We start from the raw sequence: 16,331 nt of genomic DNA on the forward strand, positions 1-16,331 counted from the left end.
CACTAGTTCATATAGTACACTAGTTCATGTGGTACACTAGTTCATATAATACACTAGTTCATATAGTACACTAGTTCATATAGTACACTAGTTCACATAGTACACTAGTTCATATAGTACTCATATAGTACACTAGGTCATATAGTACACTAGTTCATATAGTACACTAGTTAATATAGTATACTAGTTCATATAGTACACTAGTTAATATAGTACACTAGTTCATATAGTACACTAGTTAATATAGTATACTAGTTAATATAGTACCCTAGTTAATATAGTACACTAGTTCATCTAGTACACTAGTTAATATAGTACACTAGTTCATATAGTACACTAGTTAATATAGTATACTAGTTCATATAGTACACTAGTTCATATAATACACTAGTTCATATAGTACACTAGTTCATATAGTACACTAGTTCATATAGTACACTAGTTCTTATAGTCCACTAGTTCATATAGTATACTAGTTCATATAGTACACTAGTTCATATAATACACTAGATCATATAGTACACTAGTTCATATAGTACACTAGTTCAATTAGTACACCAGTTAATATAGTACACTAGTTAATATAGTACACTTGTTCAAATAGTACACTAGTTCATATAATACACTAGTTCATATAGTATACTTGTTCAAATAGTACACTAATTCATATAGTACACTAGTTCTCATATAGTACACTAGTTCATATAGTACACTAGTTCATATAGTACACTAGTTCATATAGTACACTAGTTCATATAGTACACTAGTTCATATAGTACACTAGTTAATATAGTACCCTAGTTAATATAGTACACTAGTTCATCTAGTACACTAGTTAATATAGTACACTAGTTCATATAGTACACTAGTTAATATAGTATACTAGTTCATATAGTACACTAGTTAATATAGTACACTAGTTCATGTGGTACACTAGTTCATATAGTACACTAGTTCATATAGTACACTAGTTAATACAGTATACTAGTTCATATAGTACACTACTTCATATAGTACACTAGTTCATATAGTACACTAGTTCATATAGTACACTAGTTCATATAGTACACTAGTTCATATAGTACTCATATAGTACACTAGTTCATATAGTACACTAGTTAATATAGTACACTAATTCATATAGTACACTCATATAATACACTAGTTCATATAGTACACTAGTTCATGTGGTACACTAGTTCATATAATACACTAGTTCATATAGTACACTAGTTCATATAGTACACTAGTTCATATAGTACACTAGTTAATATAGTATACTAGTTCATTTAGTACACTAGTTAATATAGTACACTAGTTCATATAGCACTATATAGTACACTAGGTCATATAGTACTCTAGTTAATATAGTACACTAGTTCTTATAGTACACTAGTTCATATAGTACTCATATAGTACACTAGTTCATATAGTACACTAGTTAATATAGTACACTAATTCATATAGTACTCATATAATACACTAGTTCATATAGTACACTAGTTCTTATAGTACACTAGTTCATATAGTATACTAGTTCATTGAGTATACTAGTTCATATAATACACTAGTTAATATAGTACACTTGTTCATATAGTACACTAGTTCATATAGTACACTAGCTCATATAGTACACTAGTCCATCTAGTACACTAGTTCATATAGTACACTAGTTCTTATAGTACACTAGTTCATATAGTATACTAGTTCATATAGTACACTAGTACATATAATACAGTAGCTCATATAGTACACTAGTTAATATAGTACACTAGTTCATATAATACACTAGTTAATATAGTACACTAGTTCATGTAGTACACCAGTTAATATAGTACACTAGTTCATGTGGTACACTAGTTCATATAGTACACTAGTTCATATAGTACACTAGTTCATATAGTACACTAGTTCATATAGTACACTAGTTCATATAGTACACTAGTTCATATAGTACACTAGTTCATATAGTACACTAGTTAATATAGTATACTAGTTCATATAGTACACTAATTCATATAGTACACTAGTTCATATAGTACACTAGTTCATATAGTACACTAGTTCATATAGTACTCATATAGTATAGTAGTTCATATAGTACACTAGTTAATATAGTACACTAATTCATATAGTACTCATATAGCACACTAGTTCATATAATACACTAGTTCATATAGTACACTAGTTCATATAGTACACTAGTTAATATAGTACACTAGTTCATATAGTACACTAGTTAATATAGTATACTAGTACATATAGTACACTAGTTAATATAGTACACTAGTTCATATAGTACTCATATAGTACACTAGGTCATATAGTACTCTAGTTAATATAGTACACTAGTTCATATAGTACACTAGTTAATATAGTATACTAGTTCATATAGTACACTAGTTAATATAGTACACTAGTTCATATAGTACACTTGTTCATATAGTACACTAGTTCATATAGTACACTAGTTCATATAGTACACTAGTTCATATAGTACACTAGTTCATATAGTACACTAGTTCATATAGTACACTAGTTCATATAGTACTCATATAGTATAGTAGTTCATATAGTACACTAGTTCATATAGTACACTAGTTCATATAGTACTCATATAATACAGTAGTTCATATAGTACACTAGTTCATATAGTACTCATATAGTACACTAGTTCATATAGTACACTAGTTCATATAGTACACTAGTTCATATAGTACACTAGTTCATATAGTACACTAGTTCATATAGTACACTAGTTAATATAGTACACTAGTTCATATAGTACTCATATAGTACACTAGGTCATATAGTACTCTCGTTAATATAGTACACTAGTTCATATAGTACACTAGTTCATATAGTACTCATATAGTACACTAGTTCATATAGTACACTAGTTAATATAGTACACTAATTCATATAGTACTCATATAGTACAGTAGTTCATATAGTACACTAGTTCATATAGTACACTAGTTCATATAGTACACTAGTTCATCTAGTACACTAGTTCATATAGTACACTAGTTCTTATAGTACACTAGTTCATATAGTATACTAGTTCATATAGTACACTAGTTCATATAATACACTAGTTCATATAGTACACTAGTTCATATAGTACACTAGTTCATATAGTACACTAGTTCATATAGTACACTAGTCCATCTAGTACACTAGTTCATATAGTACACTAGTTCTTATAGTACACTAGTTCATATAGTATACTAGTTCATATAGTACACTAGTTCATATAATACACTAGTTCATATAGTACACTAGTTCATATAGTACACTAGTTCATATAGTACTCATATAGTATAGTAGTTCATATAGTACACTAGTTCATATAGTACACTAGTTCATCTAGTACACTAGTTCATATAGTACACTAGTTCTTATAGTACACTAGTTCATATAGTATACTAGTTCACATAGTACACTAGTTCATATAATACACTAGTTCATATAGTACACTAGTTCATATAATACATTAGTTCATATAATACACTAGTTCATATAGTACACTAGTTCATATAGTACACTAGTTAATATAGTACACTAGTTCATTTAGTACACTAGTTCATATAGTACACTAGTTCATATAGTACACTAGTTCATAGAGTACACTAGTTCATATAGTATACTAGTTCATATAGTACACTACTTCATATAGTACACTAGTTCATATAGTACACTAGTTAATATAGTATACTAGTTCATATAGTACACTAGTTAATATAGTACACTAGTTCATATAGTACACTAGTTCATATAGTACACTAGTTCATATAGTACTCATATAGTACACTAGTTCATATAGTACACTAGTTAATATAGTACACTAATTCATATAGTACTCATATAATACACTAGTTCATATAGTACACTAGTTCATCTAGTACACTAGTTAATATAGTACACTAGTTCATATAGTACACTAGTTAATATAGTACACTAGTTCATGTGGTACACTAGTTCATATAGTACACTAGTTCATATAGTACACTAGTTCATATAGTACACTAGTTAATATAGTACAGTAGTTCATATAGTACTCATATAGTACACTAGGTCATATAATACTCTAGTTAATATAGTACACTAGTTCATATAGTACACTAGTTAATATAGTACACTAGTTCATATAGTACACTAGTTAATATAGTACACTAGTTCATGTGGTACACTAGTTCATATAGTACACTAGTTCATATAGTACACTAGTTCATATAGTACACTAGTTAATACAGTATACTAGTTCATATAGTACACTACTTCATATAGTACACTAGTTCATGTAGTACACTAGTTAATATAGTATACTAGTTCATATAGTACACCAGTTAATATAGTACACTAGTTCACGTGGTACACTAGTTCATATAGTACAATAGTTCATGTGGTACACTAGTTCATAAAATACACTAGTTCATATAGTACACTAGTTCATATAGTACACTAGTTCATATAGTACACTAGTTCATATAGTACTCATATAGTACACTAGTTCATATAGTACACTAGTTCATATAGTACACTAGTTAATATAGTATACTAGTTCATATAGTACACTAGTTAATATAGTACACTAGTTCATGTGGTACACTAGTTTATATAGTACACTAGTTCATATAGTACACTAGTTCATATAGTACACTAGTTAATATAGTATACTAGTTCATATAGTACACTAATTCATATAGTACACTAGTTCATATAGTACACTAGTTCATATAGTATACTAGTTCATATAATACACTAGTTCATCTAGTACACTAGTTCATATAGTACACTAGTTCATATAGTACACTAGTTCATAGAGTACACTAGTTCATATAGTATACTAGTTCATATAGTACACTACTTCATATAGTACACTAGTTCATATAGTACACTAGTTCATATAGTACACTAGTTCATATAGTATAGTTCATATAGTACACCAGTTAATATAGTACACTAGTTCATATGGTACACTAGTTCATATAGTACACTAGTTCATATAGTACTCATATAGTACACTAGTTCATATAGTACACTAGTTAATATAGTACACTAATTCATATAGTACTCATATAATACACTAGTTCATATAGTACACTAGTTCATGTGGTACACTAGTTCATATAATACACTAGTTCATATAGTACACTAGTTCATATAATACACTAGTTCATATAGTACACTAGTTAATATAGTATACTAGTTCATATAGTACTCATATAGTACACTAGTTCATATAGTACACTAGTTCATATAGTACACTAGTTAATATAGTATACTAGTTCATTTATTACACTAGTTAATATAGTACACTAGTTCATATAGTACTCATATAGTACACTAGTTCATATTGTACACTAGTTAATATAGTACACTAATTCATATAGTACTCATATAGTACACTAGTTCATATAATACACTAGTTCATATAGTACACTAGTTCATATAGGACACTAGTTCATTTAATACACTAGTTCATCTAGTACACTAGTTCTTATAGTACACTAGTTCTTATAGTACACTAGTTCATATAATACACTAGCTCATATAGTACACTAGTTCATATAGTACACTAGTTCATATAGTACACTAGTTCATATAATACACTAGTTCATCTAGTACACTAGTTCATATAGAACACTAGTTCTTATAGTCCACTAGTTCATATAGTATACTAGTTCATATAGTACACTAGTTCATATAATACACTAGATCATATAGTACACTAGTTCATATAGTACACTAGTTCATATAGTACTCATATATTACAGTAGCTCATATAGTACAGTAGTTTATATAGTACAGTAGTTCATATAGTACAGTAGTTTATATAGTACAGTAGCTCATATAGTACAGTAGTTTATATAGTACAGTAGCTCATATAGTACAGTAGTTTATATAATACAGTAGTTCATATAGTACACTAGTTCATATAGTATTCCTATATTACAGTAGCTCATGTAGTACAGTAGGTCATATAGTACACTAATTTAATCTGAACACTTGTTTATAATGTAGAGTAGTTCATATAGTACTCATATAGAACAGTAGTTTATATAGTACTCATATAGTACACTAGTTCATATAGAAAGGTGGTTCATATATTACTCATATAGTACAGTAGTTCATATAGTACAGTAGTTCATATAGTACACTAGTTCATATAATACACTAGTTCATATAGTACATATAGTACACTAGTTAATATAATACACTAGTTCATATAGTACACTAGTTCATATAGTACACTAGTTCATCTAGTACACTAGTTCATATAGTACACTAGTTCTTATAGTACACTAGTTCATATAGTACAGTAGTTCAAATAGTACACTAGTTCATATAGTACACTAGTTAATATAGTACACTGGTTAATATAGTACACTAGTTAATATAGTACACTAGTTAATATAGTACACTATAGTACTCATATAGTATACTAGTTCATATAGTACACTAGTCCATCTAGTACACTAGTTCATATAGTACACTAGTTCATATAGTATACTAGTTCATATAGTACACTAGTTCATATAATACACGAGTTCATATAGTACACTAGTTCATATAATACACTAGTTCATATAGTACACTAGTTCATATAGTACACTACTTCATATAGTACACTAGTTCATATAGTACACTAGTTCATATAGTACACTAGTTCATATAGTACACTCATATAGTACACTAGTTCATATAGTACACTAGTTAATATAGTACACTAATTCATATAGTACTCATATAATACACTAGTTCATATAGTACACTAGTTCATGTAGTACACTAGTTCATATAATACACTAGTTCATATAGTACACTAGTTCATATAGTACACTAGTTCATATAGTACACTAGTTAATATAGTATACTAGTTCATTTAGTACACTAGTTAATATAGTACACTAGTTCATATAGCACTCATATAGTACACTAGGTCATATAGTACTCTAGTTAATATAGTACACTAGTTCTTATAGTACACTAGTTCATATAGTACTCATATAGTACACTAGTTCATATAGTACACTAGTTATACTACAGTTAATATAGTACACTAATTCATATAGTACTCATATAATACACTAGTTCATATAGTACACTAGTTCTTATAGTACCTAGTTAATATAGTACACCAGTTCATATAGTACACTAGTTCATATAATACACTAGCTCATATAGTACACTAGTTCATATAGTACACTAGTTCATATAGTACACTAGTTCATATAATACACTAGTTCATCTAGTACACTAGTTCATATAGTACACTAGTTCATATAGTACACTAGTTCATATAGTATACTAGTTCATATAGTACACTAGTTCATATAATACACTAGATCATATAGTACTCATATAGTATTGTAGTTCATATAGTACACTAGTTAATATAATACACTAGTTCATATAGTACACTAGTTCATATAGTACACTAGTTAATATAGTACACTAGTTCATTTAGTACACTAGTTCATATAGTACACTAGTTCATATAGTACACTAGTTCATAGAGTACACTAGTTCATATAGTATACTAGTTCATATAGTACACTACTTCATATAGTACACTAGTTCATATAGTACACTAGTTAATATAGTATACTAGTTCATATAGTACACCAGTTAATATAGTACACTAGTTCATGTGGTACACTAGTTCATATAGTACACTAGTTCATATAGTACTCATATAGTACACTAGTTCATATAGTACACTAGTTAATATAGTACACTAATTCATATAGTACTCATATAATACACTAGTTCATATAGTACACTAGTTCATCTAGTACACTAGTTAATATAGTACACTAGTTCATATAGTACACTAGTTAATATAGTACACTAGTTAATATAGTACACTTGTTCAAATAGTACACTAGTTCATATAATACACTAGTTCATATAGTATACTTGTTCAAATAGTACACTAGTTCATATAGTACTCATATAGTACACTAGTTCATATAGTACTCTAGTTAATATAGTACACTAGTTCATATAGTACACTAGTTAATATAGTATACTAGTTCATATAGTACACTAGTTAATATAGTACACTAGTTCATATAGTACACTAGTTCATATAGTACACTAGTTCATATAGTACACTAGTTCATATAGTACACTAGTTAATATAGTATACTAGTTCATATAGTACACTAATTCATATAGTACACTAGTTCATATAGTACACTAGTTAATATAGTATACTAGTTCATATAGTACACTAGTTAATATAGTACACTAGTTCATATAGTACACTATAGTTCATATAGTATACTAGTTCATATAGTACACTAGTTCATATAATACACTAGTTCATATAGTACACTAGTTCATATAGTACACTTGTTCATATAGTACACTAGTTCATATAGTACACTAGTTCATATAGTACACTATAGTACTCATATAGTATACTAGTTCATATAGTACACTAGTCCATCTAGTACACTAGTTCATATAGTACACTAGTTCATATAGTACACTAGTTCATATAGTATACTAGTTCATATAGTACACTAGTTCATATAGTACACTAGTTCATATAGTACACTAGTTCATATAGTACACTAGTTCATATAGTACACTAGTTCATATAGTACACTAGTTCATATAGTACACTAGTTCATATAGTACACTAATTCATATAGTACTCATATAATACACTAGTTCATATAGTACACTAGTTCATGTGGTACACTAGTTCATATAATACACTAGTTCATATAGTACACTAGTTCATATAGTACACTAGTTCATATAGTACACTAGTTAATATAGTACACTAGTTCATTTAGTACACTAGTTAATATAGTACACTAGTTCATATAGTACACTCATATAGTACACTAGTTCATATAGTACTCTAGTTAATATAGTACACTAGTTCTTATAGTACACTAGTTCATATAGTACTCATATAGTACACTAGTTCATATAGTACACTAGTTAATATAGTACACTAATTCATATAGTACTCATATAATACACTAGTTCATATAGTACACTAGTTCTTATAGTACACTAGTTAATATAGTATACCAGTTCATATAGTACACTAGTTCATATAATACACTAGTTCATATAGTACACTAGTTCATATAGTACACTAGTTCATATAGTACACTAGTTCATATAATACACTAGTTCATCTAGTACACTAGTTCATATAGAACACTAGTTCTTATAGTCCACTAGTTCATATAGTATACTAGTTCATATAGTACACTAGTTCATATAATACACTAGATCATATAGTACTCATATAGTATTGTAGTTCATATAGTACACTAGTTAATATAATACACTAGTTCATATAGTACACTAGTTCATATAGTACACTAGTTAATATAGTACACTAGTTCATGTGTTACATTAGTTTATATAGTACACTAGTTCATATAGTACACTAGTTCATATAGTACACTAGTTAATATAGTATACTAGTTCATATAGTACACTAATTCATATAGTACACTAGTTCATATAGTACACTAGTTAATATAGTATACTAGTTCTTATAGTACACTAGTTAATATAGTACACTAGTTCATGTGGTACACTAGTTCATGTAGTACACTAGTTCATATAGTACTCATATAGTACACTAGTTCATATAGTACTCATATAGTATAGTAGTTCATATAGTACACTAGTATAATACACTAGTTCATATAGTACACTAGTTAATATAGTACACTAGTTAATATAGTACACTAGTTCATATAGTACACTAGTTCATATAGTACACTAGTCCATATAGTACACTAGTTCATATAGTACACTAGTTCATATAGTACACTAGTTCATATAGTACACTAGTTCATATAGTACAGTAGTTCATATAGTACTTATATAGTACAGTAGTTCATATAATACAGCAGTTCATTTAGTGCAGAAGCTTATATAGTAATGTAGTTCATATAGTATACTAATTCATATAGTACACTAGTTCATATAGTACACTAATTCATGTAGTACACTAGTTCATATAGTACACTAGTTCATATAGTACACTAGTTCATATAGTACACTAGTTCAATACAGTATACTAGTTCATATAGTACACTAGTTCATATAGTACACTAGTTCATATAGTACACTAGTTAGTATAGTACACTAGTTCATATAGTACACCAGTTAATATAGTACACTAGTTCAGTACACTAGTTCATATAGTACACTAGTTAATGTAGTACACTAGTTCATATAATACACTAGTTCATATAGTACACTAGTTCATATAGTACACTAGTTCATATAGTACACTAGTTCATATAGTACTCATATAGTACACTAGTTCATATAGTACACTAGTTCATATAGTACACTAGTCATATAGTACACTAGTTCATATAGTACACTAGTTCATATAGTACACTAGTTCATATAGTACACTAGTTCATATAGTACACTAGTTATATAGTACACTAGTTAATATAGTACACTAGTTAATATAGTACACTAGTTAATATAGTACACTAGTTCATATAGTACACTAGTTCATATAGTACACTAGTTCATATAGTACACTAGTTCATATAATACACTAGTTCATCTAGTACACTAGTTCATATAGAACACTAGTTCATATAGTACAGAAGTTCATATAGTACACTAGTTCATATAGTATACTAGTTCATATAGTACACTACTTCATATAGTACACTAGTTCATATAGTACACTAGTTCATATAGTACACTAGTTCATATAGTACACCAGTTAATATAGTACACTAGTTCATATAGTACACTAGTTAATATAGTACACTAGTTCATATAGTACTCATATAGTACACTAGTTCATATAGTACACTAGGTCATATAGTACACTAGTTCATATAAGTACACTAGTTCATATAGTACACTAGTTCATATAGTACACTAGTTCATATAGTACACTAGTTAATATAGTATACTAGTTCATATAGTACAGTAGTTCATATAGTACACATAGTTCATATAGTACAGTAGTTCATATAGTACAGTAGGTCATATAGTACTCAAGTTCATATAGTACACTAGTTCATATAGTACACTAGTTCATATAGTACAGTAGTATAGTAGTACACTAGTTCATATAGTACACTAGTTATATAGTACAGTAGTTCATATAGTACTCATATAGTACACTAGTTCATATAGTACACATATAGTACAGTAACTCATACAGTACAGTAGCTCATATAGTACAGTAGCTCATATAGTACAGTAGTTCATATAGTACAGTTGTTCATATAGTACAGCAGTTCATATAGTACAGTAGTTCATATAGTACAGTAGCTCATAAAGTACAGTAGATCATATAGTACAGTAGCTCATATAGTACAGTAGTTCATATAGTACAGTAGTTCATATAGTACAGTAGTTCATATAGAACACTAGTTCATATAGTACTCATATATTACAGTAGTTCATCTAGTACAGTAGTTCATATAGTACACTAGTTCATATAGAACACTAGTTCATATAGTACTCATATATTACAGTAGCTCATATAGTACAGTAGTTTATATAGTACAGTAGTTCATATAGTACAGTAGTTTATATAGTACAGTAGCTCATATAGTACAGTAGTTTATATAGTACAGTAGCTCATATAGTACAGTAGTTTATATAATACAGTAGTTCATATAGTACACTAGTTCATATAGTATTCCTATATTACAGTAGCTCATGTAGTACAGTAGGTCATATAGTACACTAATTTAATCTGAACACTTGTTTATAATGTAGAGTAGTTCATATAGTACTCATATAGAACAGTAGTTTATATAGTACTCATATAGTACACTAGTTCATATAGAAAGGTGGTTCATATATTACTCATATAGTACACTAGTTCATATAGTACAGTAGTTCATATAGTACAGTAGTTCAAATAGTACACTAGTTCATATAGTACACTAGTTAATATAGTACACTAGTTAATATAGTACACTAGTTATTAAAGTACACTAGTTAATATAGTACACTAGTTCATATAGTACAGTAGTTCATATAGTACACTAGTTCATATAGTACACTAGTTCATATAGTACACTAGTTCATATAGTACAGTAGTTCAAATAGTACACTAGTTCATATAGTACACTAGTTAATATAGTACACTAGTTAATATAGTACACTAGTTAATATAGTACACTAGTTCATATAGTACAGTAGTTCATATAGTACAGTAGTTCAAATAGTACACTAGTTCATATAATACACTAGTTAATATAGTACACTAGTTAATATAGTACACTAGTTCATTTAGAACAGTAGTTCAGACAGTACTCATACAATACGCTAGTTCATATAGTACACTAGTTCATATAGTATAGTAGCTCATATAGTACAGTAGGTAATATAATACACTAGTTCATATAGTACACTAGTTCATGTGGTACTCATAGAGTACAGTAGTTCATGTAGTACAGTTGCTCATAAAGTACTCATATAGTACAGTAGGTCATATAGTACAGTGGTTACTATAGTACTTGTATAGTAAAGTAGGTCATATAGTACTCATATTGTACAGTAGCTCAGATAGTACTCCTATAGTACAGGTGTTCATATAGTACAGTAGCTCATATTGCTCATATATTACTCATAAAGTACACTAGTTCATATAGTACAGTAGTTAATATAGTACAGTCGTTCCTATAGTACAGAAGTTCATATTGTACAGAAGGTCATATAATAGCCACATAGTAAAATAGATCATATAGTACTCATAAAGTACAGTAGCCCATACAGTACTCATATAGTACAGTATGTCACATAGTACAGTAGTTCATATACTACTTATATAGTACAGTATGTCATATAGTACTCATATAGTACAGTAGGTCACATAGTACAGTAGTTCATATAGTACTCATATAGTACAGTATGTCATAGAGTACAAATATAGTACAGTATGTCACATAGTACAGTAGTTCATATAGTACAGTAGGTCATTTAGTACAGTAGGTCATGTAGTACAGTAGCTCATATAGTTCTCATATAGTACACTAGTTCATGTGGTACTCATATAGTACAGTAGTTCATGTAGTACAGTAGCTCATATAGTACAGTAGCTCATATAGTACAGTAGCTTATATAGTACACTAGTTAATGTGGTACTCATATAGTACAGTAGTTCAGGTAGTACAGTAGCTCATATAGTACAGTAGCTCATATAGTACAGTAGCTCATATAGTACAGTAGTTCATATAGTACAGTAGCTCATATAGTACAGTAGCTCATATAGTACAGTAGTTCATATAGTACAGTAGCTCATATAGTACAGTAGCTCATATAGTACAGTAGTCATATAGTACAGTAGTTCATATAGTACAGTAGCTCATATAGTACAGTAGCTCATATAGTACAGTAGTTCATATAGTACAGTAGCTCATATAGTACAGTAGCTCATATAGTACAGTAGTTCATATAGTACAGTAGCTCATATAGTACTCATATAGTACAGTAGTTCATATAGTACAGTAGCTCATATAGTACAGTAGCTCATATAGTACAGTAGCCCATATAGTACAGTAGTTCATGTAGTACAGTAGCTCATATAGTACTCATATAGTACAGTAGTTCATGTAGTACAGTAGCTCATATAGTACAGTAGCTCATATAGTACAGTAGTTCATGTAGTACAGTAGCTCATATAGTACTCATATAGTACAGTAGTTCATATAGTACAGTAGCTCATATAGTACAGTAGCTCATATAGTACAGTAGTTCATGTAGTACAGTAGCTCATATAGTACTCATATAGTACAGTAGTTCATGTAGTACAGTAGCCCATATAGTACAGTAGGTCTATTTGGCCCATTTATCCTCAGGTTAAATGTCTGTTCTCCTCTCCAAACAGAGTGTATGAATAGTCCTCTCCAAATATTCAACTGGATTTATTTAGACCTTTGCTCCCGCGAAAACACTACTCTTTACTTTCTAAGAACCAACATAAAAAAGCTTTTCTTGATGACAGTAGCTCATATAGTACCGCTTTGTGTACAGTAGCCCATAGGTAGTGTATTTGTTTATCCTGTGTTAAATGTCTGTTCTGTGTGAGTGTATGTGTCCTGTGCAACTGGTTTGTTTGACCTGTGTCCCTGTACTGTGAACCAACATGTTTGTGCCTGTGTGTGTGTTGTGTGTGTGTGTGTGTGTGTGTGTGTGTGTGTGTGTGTGTGCCTGTGTGTGTGTGTGTGTGTTCCTGTGTGTGTGTGTGTGTGTGTGTGTGTTCCTGTGTGTGTGTGCCTGTGTGTGTGTGTGTGTGTGTGTGTGTGTGTGTGTGTGTGTGTGTGTGTGTGTGTGTGTGTGTGTGTGTGTGTGTGTGTGTGTGTGTGTGTGTGTGTCAGATCTCCCTTGTATCCTGTCCCAACATCTTGCACATCAAATGCCAGCCTCTCATTTCACTTCTCTTCACCTAAATGCTGAGTTGAGTTGAGGTCAAAAGCCAAGCACTAGGCCTGTTCTAGGCCTCCCACGATGCACGTACTGCTGCCGAAGTGTGTGTCAAATCAATTACAAGTTGATTTGTCACATACATATGCTTGTGTTACTTGCTTCAACACAGAGAGTGAGAGCGAGACACTAACACAGAAAGGCAGGCAGGCAGGCAGGCAGGCAGTCAGTCAGACAGACAGACAGACAGACAGACAGACAGACAGACAGACAGACAGACAGACAGACAGACAGACAGACAGACAGACAGACAGACAGACAGACAGACAGACAGACAGACAGACAGACAGACAGACAGACAGACAGACAGACAGACAGACAGACAGACAGACAGACAGACAGACAGACAGAGATGAGTGAGTGAGAGTGTGAGTGAGTGAGTGAGTGAGTGAGTGAGTGAGTGAGTGAGTGAGTGAGTGTGTGTGTGTGTGTGTGTGTGTGTGTGTGTGTGTGTGTGTGTGTGTGTGTGTGTGTGTGTGTGTGTGTGTGTGTGTGGTGTGTGTGTGTGTGTGTGTGTCCTCCAAGACACCAGCATTCCCCTAAAGCTGTCGGCATCTCTCCATGTGCTACTATTGTACAACTCATTCTGAACGGTTGAAATGGGCCAATCACCATAGTGAGGAAGCTACAGAAGGAGACAAAATGGCAGAATTTTTTGAGTTTAGAGACCGACACCATCTTAACAAGAGAACCCACAGCATCACTCAAAGTGTCCTCGTTGGACAGCCACGACCTCAAATAGCATCCGTGTTAACATACTCATCTTTTCACAGCCTCGCTTTCTCCCAATTTAACTCCTGTGACTTTGCTGTTCTCCGATCCAAACAGCCTCTGTTGAAAATGTACAATTCAGAGAGTACAAAAGAGGAGTGTGAAATATGATGCCCATTAGCCAGAGTGATAGATCATTCAGAATGATTGATATGAACGGCTATATGATGTTGTGTTGTCCCTTAGGGCTGTTGCAATAACCGTATTTCCGCCACACCGACAGTCATGACTGCAGTCAAATTCCACGTGAGTTACGGGAATCTCGCCTAATGCACTCTGGACATCAGGTACTACTGACCTGGTACTCATGGCTCTATTGTCCCTCCATCAGGTCCTAATAGCCTGGTACTCAGGGCTCTATTGTCCATCCATCAGGTTATAATGGCCTGGTACTCAGAGGGCTCTATTGTCCCTCCATCAGGTCCTAATGGCCTGGTACTCAGGGCTCTATTGTCCCTCCATCAGGTCCTACTGACCTGGTACTCAGGGCTCTATTGTCCCTCAATCAGGTCCTAATGGCCAGGTACTCAGGGCTCTATTGTCCATCCATCAGGTTATAATGGCCTGGTACTCAGAGGGCTCTATTGTCCCTCCATCAGGTCCTAATGGCCTGGTACTCAGGGCTCTATTGTCCCTCCATAGGGTCCTAATAATGGCCTGGTAGTCAGGGCTCTATTGTCCCTCCATCAGGTCCTAATGGCCTGGTACTCAGGGCTCTATTGTCCCTCCATCAGGTTCTAATGGCCTGGTACTCAGGGCTCTATTGTCCCTCCATCAGGTCCTAATGGCCTGGTACTCAGGGCCCTCCATATTGTCCCTCCATCAGGTCCTAATGGCCTTGTACTGACCTCCATCAGGTAATGGCCTGGTACTCAGGGCTCTATTGTCCCTCCATCATGTTCCTAATGGCCTGGTACTCAGGGCTCTATTGTCCCCATCCATCATGTCCATCAGGTAATGGCCTGGTACTCAGGGCTCTGGTATTGTCCCTCCATCAGGGTCCTAATGGCCTGGTACTGGTACCCTCCATCAGGGCCTAATGGCCTGGTACTCAGGGCTTGTCCCTCCATCAGGTCCTAATGGCCTGGTACTCA

Source organism: Oncorhynchus tshawytscha, linkage group LG25, assembly GCF_018296145.1.
Source record: "Oncorhynchus tshawytscha isolate Ot180627B linkage group LG25, Otsh_v2.0, whole genome shotgun sequence".
In the NCBI taxonomy this organism is placed as follows: domain Eukaryota; kingdom Metazoa; phylum Chordata; class Actinopteri; order Salmoniformes; family Salmonidae; genus Oncorhynchus; species Oncorhynchus tshawytscha.